The sequence below is a fragment of the Mytilus galloprovincialis genome, chromosome 6, assembly GCF_965363235.1.
Source record: "Mytilus galloprovincialis chromosome 6, xbMytGall1.hap1.1, whole genome shotgun sequence".
Lineage (NCBI taxonomy): Eukaryota > Metazoa > Mollusca > Bivalvia > Mytilida > Mytilidae > Mytilus > Mytilus galloprovincialis.
Window position 1 is genome coordinate 45,192,019 of NC_134843.1, and position 16,575 is coordinate 45,208,593.

The 16,575-nt window shown below is 32.9% G+C and overlaps 1 protein-coding gene across 2 annotated transcripts in view; it reads left to right on the top strand.

Annotated features, from left to right (window-relative positions):
• Window positions 1–5,437: 5,437 nt before the first annotated feature.
• The window catches only part of LOC143079705 (anoctamin-10-like), a 65,376-nt gene continuing 54,238 nt past the window's right edge, over window positions 5,438–16,575 (top strand). Inside the window, exon 1 of one of the 2 annotated variants that reach the window (XM_076255214.1) lies at window positions 5,438–5,592. The gene's annotated coding sequence lies outside the window, so the exon portion shown is untranslated. Of the gene's footprint in view, window positions 5,674–16,575 lie in introns of both variants that reach the window. The other variant, XM_076255215.1, reaches the window with a different exon arrangement.

Below are 16,575 nucleotides of genomic sequence, written 5' to 3' on the forward strand. Positions count from 1 at the left end.
TAGGGTCGGTAGGTCGAAATTCTTTTTTTTTTTTTTTTTTTTTTTTTTTGACATCGTAAATGAAATCCAGAAAATTATCATGGTTTTTCCAAGTCCGGATCCGTAATTAGTTTCAAAAACCGGAAGTGTGCCATTTGCAATGTTTTTGAAGCACCTGCTGTGCAAATTTCTTGGATTTTAACCTATTTGGAATACCTTTTGACATTAATAAAATGTTTTACTGGCTTTCTATGCAAGTAGAAGCAAGAGAGAAAAAATAGTATGTCATCTATCAGAAGCCTGTGTCAAAAACGGGGTCGGTTGATACAATTTTTTTTTTTTTTTTTTTTGAAGATCCAATAAAAAAGTTAAGGTCGGGGCTAAAAAACAGGGTCGGTCGGGTTACCGGAAACATCGATCTTTTTTTTCTCGGCCTAAGGCCTCAACCAGTACTCGCCACATTTGCATGTATTTTGCCTTCTTCTCAATCTCCTTCCAGGTTTTCTCAAGCCACGGTCTTTCATCGCAGATTCTGCCATTCTGCGTCAGGTCTCTTTTGGTCTCCCTCTTTTTCTTCTACCATCAGGTGTCCATCGCAAAGCAATCTTGGTGATATCCTCATTTCCTTTCCTCAATACATGGCCAATCCAACGCCATCTATTCCTTTTAATATCTGTCTCAATACAACACTGATTGGTTTTGTGGTACAGGCTAGGTCTTTGTTGGTAATAGTGTTGGGCCAGAATATCTTACAGATTTTCCTCAAGCAAGTGTTATGGAATGAGGAAAGCTTTTTCATGTCTGACTGGATAAATATCCAGTATTCTGTCCCATATAGAAGGACCGACTTCACATTGCTGGTGTATAATTTGATCTTTGTTTTCAGACTTATTGACCTTCTCTTCCATATGGGCTGTAATTGGCAGAATGCATATCTGGCCTTGCTAATTCTGGCTCTTATATCTTTTGCTGTTCCATTGGTGTTACTTAGCATGCTCATAAGATATGTAAAGTCCTCAACCTCTTCTATGATGCTATTTTCCAAGTACACTGGTTGTATTGTGTTACTGTTGATGTTCATGAGTTTGGTCTTTTTCTCATTTATAGTCAGGCCTACACTTTGTGCTGTTTCATTCAGGCTGGTGGTTTTGTTCTGCAAGTTGTTCCTGTTGCTTGAAAGTAGACAGATATCATCAGCAAATTCTATATCTTCAAGAACAAAATTCATGTTCCATCTGATGCATGTGATTTCATTTCCCAATGTTGTTCTCAAACACCAATCTATTGCTGTAATGAATAAGATAGGAGATATTACACACCCTTGTCGTGCTCCAGATGTTACTTGGAACCATTCTGACTGTTGACCGTTATGTAATACACAGCATTCATAGTTGTTGTAGAAAGCTTGTATTAAGGTGCTTATCTTCAATGGTACACCATATGCCCTAAGTATGTCCCATAAGCACTTCTTTGAATGCTGTCAAAGGCTCTACGAAAGTCGATGAAATTAAGGAATAGTTTGTTTTGCCACTCTATACTTTGCTCTATTATATTTCTGATGGTAAAAATATGGTCGATACATCCTCTACCTGATCTAAACCCTGCCTGCTCTTTTCTCAGAATTTCGTCGACATCATCATTTATTCTGTTCAAAAGTACTCTCAGTAGTATCTTACTTGGTACTGACAGCAAAGTTATACCACGCCAGTTGTTGCAGTCACTTTGGTCTCCTTTTTTATTTAAGTAGTTTTATTATGAGACCCTTTGTTTAATCATTGGGAATAGTGTCATGCCTCCATTTATGTCTAAACAGGTCATGAAACATGGTTGTGCTAGTTTCTATGGCTGCTTTAAGTCTTTCAGCTGTTGTTGCATCTAAGCCAGGTGATTTCCCGTTCGTCAGTCTGAGGATTGTCTTCCTGATCTCATCTCTTAATACTTCCCTAATATCTATGTCTAGTTCCATTCCGAACTGATCTATAACTGGAACATCTCCCTGGTGTTCTGCGTTCAATGTTTCTTTAATGTGTTCAGTCCACCTTTCTAGTTGTTTACTTTCTGAGGCTAGTCATGAATTTACCATCCTTGGACTAACATGGTGCACTGGAGCTTGTGTGTTTACCACTAAGTTCTTTCGTGATTTTATATACAGTGCCTAGTTCTCCTTTAGAAGCTTCTGTCTCTGCTTCCTTAGCAAGTGTCTCTGGTATATTGCCTTATCTGTTTTTGCTTTACGTTTTACTTCTTTGTCTTTGACTGAATATTCTTTCCATAAGGTAGTTTGAATTCGTTCTGATTTTGTGCTATTCAATTTTGTCTTTATGTCTTTTCTCTGCTGAATGCTTATCCAGTTATCATCACTTATCCATTTCTTCCTTTCACGTTTTCGGAGTCCTAGAGTGTTTCTTGTTGTTTCTTTAAACACAGTTTCAATCCTACTCGCTCCCTGTTCTAAGCTTTCTTCAGTGCTTGGCTCATTGTCTTGTAGGTTTTCTAACACTTGATATCTGTTTCTGAGCTCGATCTTAAATTTCTTCAGAATTTCAGGTTGTTTTAGTTTGACTCTTTTGAATATTTCCCTCTTGTTGGTTCTATTCTTTACTGCTTTTCTTAGCCTCAGCCTAATTTTACCACAGATCAAGGGATGGTCACTACCACAGTCTGCTCTCCTCATAGCTCTCACGTCACAAAGTGAGTTTTTCCATGAGGGGGGACAAGGGGGTCCCAATAACAGCAAAACAGCAAATTGATTTGGCTCATAACAGATAACAAGGAATTAAAATGGACAAAAACAGATAACAGTAAATGAAATATTAAAATAATTCGGTCTTTGACAAATCAGTATTTCTTATTACGGATATAATCCTTTGTAATGCATTCCATTTTTTATGACTATGTTTTTAGTATTAATTTATGTGTCTAGAATGTGTTTAAATTACTACTCAATATATTATAATATTTTTTATACGCTCGTTTACGGAACGTATTATGGTATACTGTTGTCCGTCTGTTGTCAACATGTCGGACATTAACTCAAAAACACTTTAACCATTTGCATTAAACTTTGGGAAATTGTCTATATCTATTGACGTGAGCTCCCTTTTTGGTTTTGGTTTTTTTTTTTTATAAATTTTAGATTTTAAGTTTCTGGGTAATGGGTTTTTATTCAATAAAATTGGTGTTTTTTTTTTCAGTTTTCTGATAATATCTCAAAAATGCTTTCACAAAGCAAGGAATTTTGGTGAATTGTTATTAACATGAGGTAACTTTCAATTTTTATAAATTTTAGATTTTACGTTTCCGAGTTAACGGGTTTTATTAATTAAAAAGGGGTGATTTTCCAGTTTTCAGACATTAACACAAAAATGTTTTCAGCAGTTCTCATGAATCGTTGGTGTATTGTTTATATATATTGACTGAAGCTCCCTTTGTTGCTAATCAAAAAAGTGACCTAAAAGAGTGAATATTCTGACTTTTTCTAAATGACCATTTAATGAGGTGTGTGAATTTTTCTTAATAAAACTATGAGGCAAAGCGGTATATAGGGTAGAAAAATCAAAAGCACCAATTATAAGCATGCAATTTATCAAGTACTTCGAACGAATTTTGACACTCTAAAAGCAATTTATTCCACTATTTTCAAAGGCCTTATTTGAACAATTTTTTATCAGCTGAGGTTTTTGATTGTACCAAGTGTACTAGTAAGTAGAATACATAGTTTAGTAGGGAAACAATGGCTTGAAACGAAATAAATCTTTGTTTGTAATGAGTTATGTGCAGCTTCGGACCCAAGTACATGGTTGGAACTTTCATTGTACAATGCATTTGGTTCTGCTTTGAAAAGAATCACAGAGCTGAGTCTATGTACCATCTAATATAAAAGGTTAAGTGGTTGTTAGGACCTAGTCCTTAATTGAGATCCCTGTAAGATATTCCTGGCCATATGTTTTCCTTTTTGTCATATTAAGAATTGTTTTAATTTAATATGTTCGTACGGAAAACAAGGAACATTATTCTCATATAAAAAATTAAGATAGTTCTAAATACACATTCATAAAAAAAAAAATGGAATTTATTACAAAGGATAATCATAAGATATACTTGAATTGTCCTGGACCTCACTTCTGTGATGGGTATATGTTAATGGAATCCTTCTCTGAATACGGGACAAACATATTAGTTGTGGTAGACCCCAATTAATGAATGGCTATTATCTATTTTGAATTTATTGAACCATAAAACTAATTTTTGACTCTTCACATTGAATTCGCGGATTATGTAAAATGTGAAGAGTCAAAAATTAGTTTTATGGTTCAATAAAATCAATATAAATTATTGCCATTCATTATAAATAAATTTCTATCAAAAATAAGGCTCAAAGAACTTTTTATATTATGTATATTAACAATAACAACGTACACACATGTTGGCGTAAGAATACACAACGTCAGAGTGGGCGTGTCGCCATCAAAATTGACAACATTGAAAATAAAACTAATAATTTTAACCAATCAGAAGACAGTAAAAACACCAAATTTATTTATTGGCCAATGATCTTCAATTTATACCGAATATTGACTGTCAAAAAAAAAAATGCTAACATTCCAATTTTCAATAACGGTTAACAGCAAATACATTATCACAATAACAGATAACAAAAAAACTAAAAGCCCAATAACAGCTAACAAAGAATAAGACAATAACAGCTAACAGCAAATATATTTTCAAAATAACAGATAACAAAGAATTAAATTGCCCCATAACAGCATAACAGGTAAACCCCTTGCCCCCCCCCCCCCTTTTCCATCTTCCGTTTATCATCAAATGATCTATCTGGTTTTTTGTCACGGCCATTTGGGGGTTTCCAAGTGATTTTATGGATGTTTTTGTGTTGAATAAGTGTACCTCCAATAACAAGGTCGTTATCTCCATAAAAATCTACAAGTAGTTCTCCGTTTTCGTTAATAGTGACAAGTCCATGTTTGCCCATTACTCTTTCTCTATGTTTGCCCATTACTCTTTCTCTATCTTATAGTTATCATGATGTCCTACTTTAGCCATTCAAATCACTCAAGACTATAAGGATGTCATGTCGTGGTGTTTTGCAGGTTAAACTTACCACCACCCTTATGTAGGGATTTAAATTTCTTTAAAGTTCGGGACCTCTGGATTTACTAAGCCCGGGATTTCGGGATCAGTTCCCCTCTGACACCACCTCCTTGCTAGGAATAGATCAAACCGTAGTCAGTGCCTTTTTTTTTTACTCCTATCCTGCCTTTTTTTCAAATTTCATCCTGAAAGGTCTTTATTTGAATCGGGAGAAAATGTAAATTAACCGGCCACCTAAGTTGATCTAAGGTCGTAGTATTATTTTCCACACGGAAAGTATTCATCAGCACGTCGCTTTCGACTATACTTTTACTTTTAATTGAACTGGTTTACTGTTCGATATTCTCTTCTGCAGGAATCAGTACATATATATATGTTTGAAAATTTTCGAGCAAGTGACCGACCGTGCAAGGGCTGTTAGCCAGTCAAGGTCGTTAAAAACTTCGATTTGTTGAGCAAGTGACAGTGGATGTTCACAAAGTTTCCAGGAACACGCAAGTTTAAGTACGACCAAGGATTTGTATAGGCCATAGCCGCCAAATAAAAAAGTATGTGTGGTTCCAGTTACATCTGAAAAAAGTTAGGGTAGGTAGATAGGGATTTTTTTTTATTTTATGTTATTTTTTTACATTGAGACTATGGGAGCAACATTCTGACTTTAACAGTGCTTAATGAAAAATGACAATAAAATCTTTAGGCTATTTTTAAGCCGAAAAAGTAGGGACGTTAGGGTTACTGGAACCCCACATTTTTATTTTTTATTTGGCCATAGTAAGAAATTTTGGTACGACATAAAACATAAATAATGCAATTATAATGAGTATTAATGTGAACATGCACAAACTTTATTTGAGCCCCTCGTTTATTTGGAAAATATGTAACCGTAGTCGTAGCTAGCTGTCTAATAAATTGGACTACTACTAGGTACTACTACCAGTTAGTAAAAGTACTAGCTGTCCTGTTTTTATACGCCCGTTTACGAGACGTATTATGGTATACCAATGTCTGTCCGTCTGTCCGTCGACAACATGTCGGACGTTAACTCAAAAAACGTTTTAACTAATATGCATAAAACTTGTGTGAATTGTTTATATCTATTGACATAAGCTTCCTTTCTTTTTGTAAGAATTTTAGATTTGACTTTTCCAAGTTATGGGGTTTTATTGTCATGATTGTAGAGCCTGCAAACTTTTGTCACAGAAACTAGAAAGCTTGACATATGGATAGTGATCCAGTGGCAGTGTAGTGTAAGCTCACTTCATAAAAGCTTTATATTTTAGAAGGTGGAAGACCTGGATGCTTCATACATGTACTTACCTTAATTATGTTACAAATTCTCTGTCAGATACATGTCCTTGACCTTATTTTCATGGTTCAGTGACTATTAAAAAAAAAAGTTAAGATGTTTTGTTATGACAAATTCTCTCTTATTAAAAGTAATCTAAAGGATATACATTGTATAACTATATTTGGTATGTGCCTACCTTATAAGGTCCTCATGCCTGTCAGACAGTTTTCATTTGACATTAACTTCATTTCATGGATCAGTGAACAAGGTTAAATTTTGGTGGTCAAGTCAATATCTCAGATACTATTTGCAATAGGTCTAGTATATTCCATGTATGGAAGGACTGTAAGGTGTACATGCCCAACTGGCAGGTGTCATCTGACCTTGACTTCATTTTCATGGTTCAGTTACGTTGTTATATAGTTAAGTTTTTGTGTTTTGGTCTGATTTTATTACACTGTATGCAATAGGTCTACTATATTTGGTGTATGATTGTAAAGTGTACATGTCTAGCTAACAGGTGTCATCTAACCTCATTTTCAGGGTTCAGAAGCCAAAGTTAAGTTTTTGAGTTTGGTCTTTGATTTCTAATACTATTTGCAATAACTATAGGTCAACTATATTTGCAATTTGGTTTATGGAAATATTTTATGATCTATATGTCAGTTTTTGACCTTAACCTCAGTGTTAAGATTTTATGTTTTTGGTCTGTTTTTCTTATCCAACTACATGTATAAGCAATAGGTCAACTGTATTTGTTGTATGGCTAAATTGTTATCTGTACATGTCTGCCTGGCATGATTCATCTGACCTTGGCCTCATTTTCATAGTTTTCTTGATTAATGTTAAGTTTATGTGATAGTTGTAACAAAGCTTTACATTTGGGACTTTCAACATAATATCAATGATTAGTAAAGAAGGCGAGACATTTCAGTGTGTGCACTCTAGTTCATTTAAAAAAAGGAGGATGTTCCAGTTTTTCTGACAATAACTCAAGAATGCTTTCACCAACTTGCAAGAAATTGTGGTGAATTGTTAATATTTATTGACATGAGCTCCCATTCAATATTTATAAGTTTTAGATTTTACTTTTTCAAGTTACATGGTTTTATTCATAAAAAATGGGGGATGTTCCAGTTTTGAACAAAAACTCTAAATGCTTTAATATCTATTGATGTAATTCATTGCTTTTTTCATAATTAAGCAACCTTTAGAATTTTATAAGTTTTACATTTTACATTTCTGAGTAATATGGGGTTTTATTTATTGAAAAAGGGGGATTTTCCAGTTTTTGGACTATAACTTAAAAATGCTGCCAGCAATCCTTATGGAATTTTGGTGAATTGTTATACGACCGCAAAAATTGAAAATTTTTTGGTCGTATATTGGTATGATGTTGGCGTTGTTGTCGTCGTCGTCCGAATACTTTTAGTTTTCGCACTCTAACATTAGTAAATGTGAATAGAAATCTATGAAATTTTAACACAAGGTTTATTACCACAAAAGGAAGGTTGGGATTGATTTTGGAAGTTTTGGTCCGAACATTTTAGGAATTAGGGGCCAAAAAGGGCCCAAATAAGCATTTTCTTGGTTTTCGCACTATAACTTTAGTTTAAGTAAATAGAAATCTATGAAATTTGGACACAAGATTTATGACCACAAAAGGAAGGTGGGGATTGATTTTGGGAGTTTTGGTTTCAACAGTTTAGGAATTAGGGGCCAAAAAAGGGCCCAAATAAGCATTATTCTTGGTTTTCGCACAATAACTTTAGTATAAGTAAATAGAAATCAATGAAATTTAAACACAAGGTTTATGACTACAAAAGGAAGGTTGGGATTGATTTTGGGAGTTGAGGTCCGAACAGTTTAGGAGTAAGGGGCCAAAAAGGGGCCCAAATAAGCATTTTTCTTGGTTTTCACACCATAACTTTAGTATAAGTAAATAGAAATCTATGAAATTTAAACACAAGGTTTATGACCATAAAAGGAAGGTTGGGATTGATTTTGGAAGTTTTGGTCCCAACAGTTTAGGAATAAGGGGCCCAAAGGGTCCAAAATTAAACTTTGTTTGATTTCATCAAAAATTGAATAATTGGCCAATGGGGTTCCTTGATATGCCGAATCTAACTGTGTATGTAGATTCTTAATTTTTGGTCCCGTTTTAAAATTGGTCTACATTAAGGTCCAAGGGGTCCAAAATTAAACTTAGTTTGATTTTAACAAAAATTGATTCCTTGGGGTTCTTTGATATGCTGAATCTAAAAATGTACTTAGATTTTTGATTATTAGCCCAGTTTTCAAGTTGGTCCAAATCGGGGTCCAAAATTAAACTTTGTTTGATTTCATGAAAAATTGAATAATTGGGGTTCTTTGGATATGCCAAATCTAACTGTGTATGTAGATTCTTAATTGTTGGTCCCGTTTTCAAATTGGTCTACATTAAAGTCCAAAGGGTCCAAAATTAAACTAAGTTTGATTTTAACAAAAAATGAATTCTTGGGCTTCTTTGATATGCTGAATCTAAACATGTGCTTAGATTTTTGATTATGGGCCTAGTTTTCAAGTTGGTCCAAATCAGGATCCAAAATTATTATATTAAGTATTGTGCAATAGCAAGAAATTTTCAATTGGACAGTATTCAGCAATAGCAAGAAATCTTCAATTGCACAGTATTGTGCAATAGCAAGAAATTTTCAATTGCACAGTATTGCGCAATAGCAAGAAATCTTCAATTGCACAGTATTGTGCAATAGCAAATATTTTGAATTGCACAGTATTGTGCAATAGCAAGAAATATCTAATTGCACAATATTGTGCAATAGCAAGAAATTTTCATATTTTCAATTGGAGTTATCTTTCTTTGTCCAGAATAGTAGTTGAATCAACTTTTTTTCATTTCAGATTTCATAAATAAAAAGAAAATTTCTTCAAGCATTTTTTTGAGAGGATTAATATTCAACAGCATAGTGAATTGCTCAAAGGCAAAAAAAAATTTAAGTTCATTAGACCACATTCATTATGTGTCAGAAACCTATGCTGTGTCAACTATTTACTGTGGATTCATTTTTATTCGTGGTATACCAATTTTCGTGGGTTTCGTGGGTCACAGCGAACCACGAATTTAAGAATTCAACGAAGAATAATCCCGAGAAATGTGTATGGATGTTTATTTCCGGTTATGTTATGCAGTTCTAGTATAGTGTTGACTAGCGATAAACATTGTAACATAACACGTGATTTTTATTGAAAGAATATACAAGTATTTTGATTAAATCTATAATAAATATATCGAATATCAGTGATAATTTACTTTTTAAAATTGATTAAAACTGTTCATGGAAAATAACTGCAAGTTGTAATATAATCCTTTTTATAAATAAAGTGGGATTCTGTCAACGTTTTATTTTGTGTTGAATAACTCTTAATCATGTTTTGGTTAGTGTATTGCTATAACTTTGTTTCAGCATATATACATTCAATATTTACACCAAAGCAATTTAAAACAACAATCATGATTTCCAATTATTCAACTGCAATGTGAATTAAAATTGGGCGCGAACGTGTAGAGTGCGAACAGACCTTGGGTGCGAACGTGCTAACGTGTAGGGTGCGAAAGTGTATTGGGCGCGAACGGAACCAAGGATGTTATATGATCTCCTAAATAAAAAAGAAATCCACGAATTACGTATCTAATTTTTAGCTCACCTGTCGTCTGTCGTCGTCTGTCGTTGTAAACTATTTCAAGAATCTTCTCCTCTGAAACAACTGGGCCAAATACTTTCAAACTTTAACTGAATGTTCCTTAGGGTATCTAATTTATAAATTGTATCCGAAGTTTTGATCTATCAACAAACATGGTCGCCATTGCTAAAAATAGAACATAGGGGTCAAATGCAGTTTTTGGCTTATAACTCAAAAACCAAAGCATTTAGAGCAAATCTGACATGGGGTAATATTGTTTATCAGGTCAAGATCTATCTGCCCTGAAATTTTCAGATGAATCAGACAACCCGTTGTTGGGTTGCTGCCCCTGAATTGGTAATTTTAAGGAAATTTTGCTGTTTTTGGTTATTATCTTGAATATTATTATAGATAGAGATAAACTGTAAACAGCAATAATGTTCAGCAAAGTAAGATTTACAAATAAGTCAACATGACGGAAATGGTCAGTTGACCCCTTCAGGAGTTATTGCCCTTTATAGTCAATTTTTAACCATTTTTCGTAAATCTTAGTAATCTTTTACAAAAATCTTCTCCTCTGAAACTACTGAGCAAAATACTTTCAAACTTTAACTGAATGTTCCTTAGGGTATCTTGTTTGTAAATTGTATCCGAAGTTATGATCTATCAACAAACATGGTCGCCATTGCTAAAAATAGAACATAGGGGTCAAATGCAGTTTTTGGCTTATAACTCAAAAACCAAAGCATTTAGAGCAAATCTGACCTGGGCTATATTGTTTATCAGGTCAAGATCTATCTGCCCTGAAATTTTCAGATGAATCAGACAACCTGTTGTTGGGTTGCTGCCCCTGAATTGATAATTTTAAGGAAATTTTGCTGTTTTTGGTTATTATCTTGAATATTATTATAGATAGAGATAAACTGTAAACAGCAATAATGTTCAGCAAAGTAAGATTTACAAATAAGTCAAATGACAAAAATGGTCAGTTGACCCCTTTAGGAGTTATTGCCCTTTATAGTCAATTTTTAACCATTTTTCGTAAATCTTAAAAATCTTTTACAAAATTCTTCTCCTCTGAAACTACTGGGCCAAATACTTCCAAACTTTAACTGAATGTTCCTTAGGGTATCTAGTTTGTAAATTGTATCCGAAGTTATGATCTATCAACAAACATGGTCGCCATTGCTAAAAATAGAACATAGGGGTCAAATGCAGTTTTTGGCTTATAACTCAAAAACCAAAGCATTTAGAGCAAATCTGACCTGGGGTTACATTGTTAATCAGGTCAAGATCTACAATGTATCTGCCCTGAAATTTTCAGATGAATCAGACAACCTGTTGTTGGGTTGCTGCCCCTGAATTGATAATTTTAAGGAAATTTTGCTGTTTTTGTTTATTATCTTGAATATAATTATAGATAGAAATAAACTGTAAACAGCAATGATGTTCAGCAAAGTAAGATCTTCAATTAAGTCAATTTGACCAAAATTGTCAATTGACCCCTTAAGGAGTTATTGCCCTTTAAGGACTTTTTTCGCAATTTGTTCATCATGTTGACTTACTTTAAAAAATCTTCTCCTTTGAAACTGCTGTATCAATTTCAGCCAAACTTAGGCTAAATGAGTTTCAGAGTATTTAGTATAAATTTTATATTTTATTTCCTTGTATGTCAAGAAACATAGCTACTATGGCTAAAATAGAACATAGGAGAAAATGATTATTTTTTTTGGCTTTTGAAGAAAATAGGACGATCCAAAAAACATTTAAATAAATTGAAAAGCCAAAATAATCATTGATGAGAGATTTAACCAAAAGAATTAAGGTGAGCGATTCAGGCTCTTGAGAGCCTCTTGTTTTTGTTGTAATCAGCGATCCACGAATTTACGTATACCACGAAACGTCTTTTTTTCTCTATCCACGAAAATTGATACCCACGAAAATAAATGAATCCACAGTAATCACAATCCAAATTTAAAGCTGAATCCAGCTTGAATGTTGTGTCCATACTTGCCCCAACCGTTCAGGGTTCAACCTCTGTGGTCGTATAAAGCTGCGCCCTGCGAAGCATCTGGTTTATACATGTATCTAATGATGTTAGCTCCCTTTTTATTTTCATAAATTTCTAATATGACATTGAGAATTAATTGAACATTATTTGTTTAAAGTCTGACAACAGATTTACTAAGTATTTTTCAACAGCACATATACAGTGTATTGCACAACAACAAAATCTTTAGTTAAATTTAAATTAAATTCATATGACCAATTTCAAGTTCTTTGATTACATTTTTTCAGAAACCTACAATATGTCAAATATTTCATGTATTTAATTACAATCCAAATTCAGACGTGTATCTATTGTGTCCATTTTTGCCCCCACTGTTCAGGGTTGGACCTCTGTGGGCACATCTAGTTGCGCTCAGCAAAACAGTTTATTCTTTTGTAAAACAAAAAAGAGTCTTATTCTTTTCATGTGAATATGGGAGTAGATGTGAGCCAAAATTTGTTCCTGTGAAAAAAGTTCTAGTGGAACTAATATCACAGGAAATATGTTCTGGGAGAACTTTTTTCACAGACTATTTCTATATAATTTGTTCCATCTCTATGAAATCAGTTCCACACTTTACCTGGTTAAATAAGTTCTGGGTTGGTGAAATTTGTTCCTTACCTAGTGAAATAAGTTCCATGTTTGTGAGATTTGTTCCTTACTTGGTGAAATAAGTTGTGGGTTTGCATTTGGGTTATAAAAAAACATGTATTATATTGATAATGTAATAAATAATAAGTGTAAACATTCAATTTGGATCCTGTACATGTGGAGTAAATCAAAAGTTAAATAACATTCTCAATTAATAATACTAAAAATGACACTTATGAACCAGGAAAGAGTAGAATAAGAAATAATAATAAAAGTCATTCTGAAAAAAAGTATTTTAATTAAAGATGAACATTTGTACTAATTAAGTAATTTGAAAAGGACAATGTAACTGTTTTATTAAAATTATATTAAAAGACATAAAGAAACAAAAGACACTCTTTTAAAACTGTGCAATGACCATACATGTAGCTAAGTACATGTATGAACACCCATGACAGATCAACAGAAAATAAGGAGGTTGAATACCACATAAATGATAAAACATACATTGTAGATACAAATTATGATACATTATAATCGCTTTTATTTCTTATCTTCATCCTACAGTCATGCCTTCAATTGCATATGTACCCCATGCAAGCATAGTACAACTATTAAGTGTAACAAGAAAATATTTTGCTGCGCAATATGTTTAAGGTACTTATTTTCTGTGAAATAGATTCAACAAGAACATTTTCATTGATTCCTGTAAAATACTTTCGTTCAAAACTAATATCACAGGAACTTATTTCACTTTTTTCCCCCAAATTTTAATATTAGAACAAAACTCATGGACATGATGGAGCTGTGATTTTTGTTCCGGAACTTATTTCATATTTGGTTAAAAAATTAGTTCCGGAACAAATTTTATAGTGCTGGAACAAATTTTCTGTGATATAAGTTCCGATGGAACATATTTCCTATGATATTTGTTCTGACAGAACAAATGTCACGCTGGAACAATTTAGTGGTTACATAGACTCCTTAGACTTATGCATGTTATGTAAGAGTGTAAAACGTCCCGTAACTTGTGTGCTATGTACATATGGACCTAATTAAAATTGATATAATCATGATATTAAAAATAAGGAAAATAGTTTACAATAAGGTCGAATAAAATGATTTGTGTGTTTCCTATTACATCTTTGAAAAAATATATGGTAGGTAGGAAAGGTTAACTCGAATGACTGAGTAACACCATTATTTTCCGAATAACACTGTATTTTTCGAAATATGCATGTTAAAAAGTCTCTAATATGTATACATGTTTGTACTATTGTTTCAGAAAAAGGGAGAAGGTTTGGTACTATTAAAACGTTTAATCCCATTGCAAATGTTTGCACCTGTCCTAAGTCAGGAATCTGATGTACAGTAGTTGTCATTTGTTTATGTAATTTAGAAGTGGTTTTTTTTATAGATTAGACTGTTGGTTTTCCCTTTTGAATGGTTTTACAAGTCTAGTAATTTTTGGGCCCTTTATAGCTTGTTGTTTGGTGTGAGCCAAGGCTCCATGTTGAAGGCCGTACATTGACCTATAATGGTTTACTTTTATAAATTGTTATTCATGTTATTTGGATGTATAGTTGTCTCATTGGCACTCATACCACATCTTCCTATATCTAATATTAAAATTTCAAGTGTTATTTGGTCATTACAAGTGTTAGTCGGTCATTCCCGGTACCCGGTTATTGCCGGTAGGAAAGGATTTTTTTTACTTCACAAATTTTTTTTACATTGAGTCTGGGAGAGAAATTCTACTTAGGTAGGCTATTTCTATGTTTTAAATATAGGGTAGGTACATGCAGGGAAATAAGATAAAGAACACACATATTTTTTTATTGGTCTAACATACATGTATATACATTATGTACAGTAGCTTTGATAGTTTGATAAGTTGGTGGGTCTTTTAAATGTTAAGAGTGGATATCCCACTTTTGAAGGATTCCAGGGTGTCAGACATATACCTATTGCTTCAGGTATTGAATCCAATCCGAAATAGAGTTAGGATACTGTAGAAGAAAATTTATAGAATTTTTTTTGTTTTTATAACTTATACATTGTTATAGACTAAATTTTAAGGGTTTGTTCAAATATACAAATAATGATGTGTAATATTATATTGCTATGATTGTCAAATTAAAGCAACAAATTTCTACCAGAGTCAAAATCATGTCTTTATGACATGCATGTAACTGTCATATAAAAGCAATTGGAAATTGGAATATACCAATAGAGATTCAAAGTAAATCTACATTTACCACAATTTCCTACATTTTATCAGAAAACAACCGGAAGAGTGGTATAGTGAAATTTAAACTGAATTATCCTTTGTGTATATTTGTACCTGTAGTTCCTCAAAAGTGTACCCTCTACTTCTAGTTTGTATATAGATATATTTATTTTATCAAATATCAACACAAAACATTACAAAAGTAGTATAAAACAAAAGCAGACAAGTAAACATACTGAAATAAAAATGTCTTAAAACAATTGCTGATACCTGATCAGGATTGCCCATGAAAGCCATACTGCTTATTTCCAATGGGGTTCTTTTATGGTAAACAATCAGGTAGACAACAGCAACTTTATGAAGTACAGGTCTGCAATTTCGAAGGGCAATAAAGATTATAAGGAATAAAATTAAAGCATTCCAAATTTCATTTTATATATTTTATGAAGTTCAGAAAAATTTAGGTTGTAAATGTGTCATTGTGGTTACCAGGTAAAACATCAAGTTTCTTGTTTGGGACATGCAAAACAAATTCTTGGTTTCCCCTTTCAGTATGTAAAAAAGAAGATGTGGTATGATTGCCAATGAGACAACTCTCCACAACAGACCAAATGACACAGAAATTAACAACTACAGGTCACTGCATGGTCTTCAACCATGAGCAAAGTCCATACCAGGTCAATTCTTTTTCAATACTGGTAGACTAGTAGATAAATAGAAAAGGGTACTTAGACACTATTTTAAGACAATAATCAATAACATTTTGACTGTCTGATAATTTCTTTTGAAAATTTTATTTGCAATTGTCTTTCATCAAGTTTAAGATACAGTTAGCTTATATCCAAAATTGATCATCAGGATATAGTATCAGATAAGTTTTTTTTAAAGGATTTCCTGTCAGGGTTTTACATGGTAAATTGGTTTAAGAAGATAAAAATTGTTTTATATTTTTGCAAAAAGTATTTAAATAAAATTAAAAAATATTTAATATACAGTGTACATGTGTAATATTTCTGAAATATTTTAAGAATTTAACTAATGCCCTGCTGGATCACTATCCTAAGTCAAGCTTTCTGCAATAAAAGTTGCAGGCTTTACAAAAATCCAACACATAGTTATAATGCTCTTTAAAATGCTTGCTTTTTGTCTTCAAGTATAGTCATTTAATATCTTTAAAATAAAGATTGTAAGAAGAATGCCATTACAGATTCCTTTTTTTTTAATATGCATGAAGAGTTGTAACCATATAATGGAATTTGATGCGACTGTCATAGAAGTAAGAGGTTTAGCTAGCTTTCAAACCAGGTTCAATCCACCATTTTCTACATTTGAAAATGCCTGTACCAAGTCAGGAATATGACAGTTCTTGTCCATTCGTTTTTGATGCGTTTTGTTTTTTGATTTTGCCATGTGATTATGGTCTTTCCGAATTGATTTTCCTCTGAGTTCAGTATTTTTGTGATTTTACTATTTATATGTATAGGTTTGATTACCTCCCTTACACTGCTTGTTTTCGAAAGTTTCAAGAAGAAATCTTCAATTGCACAGTATTGTGCAATAGATTTGTTAGATCTTTGACCACATTTATTTTGTGACAAAAACCTATGTTATGTCAAAAATTTGATCACAATCCAAATCAGACAGTAT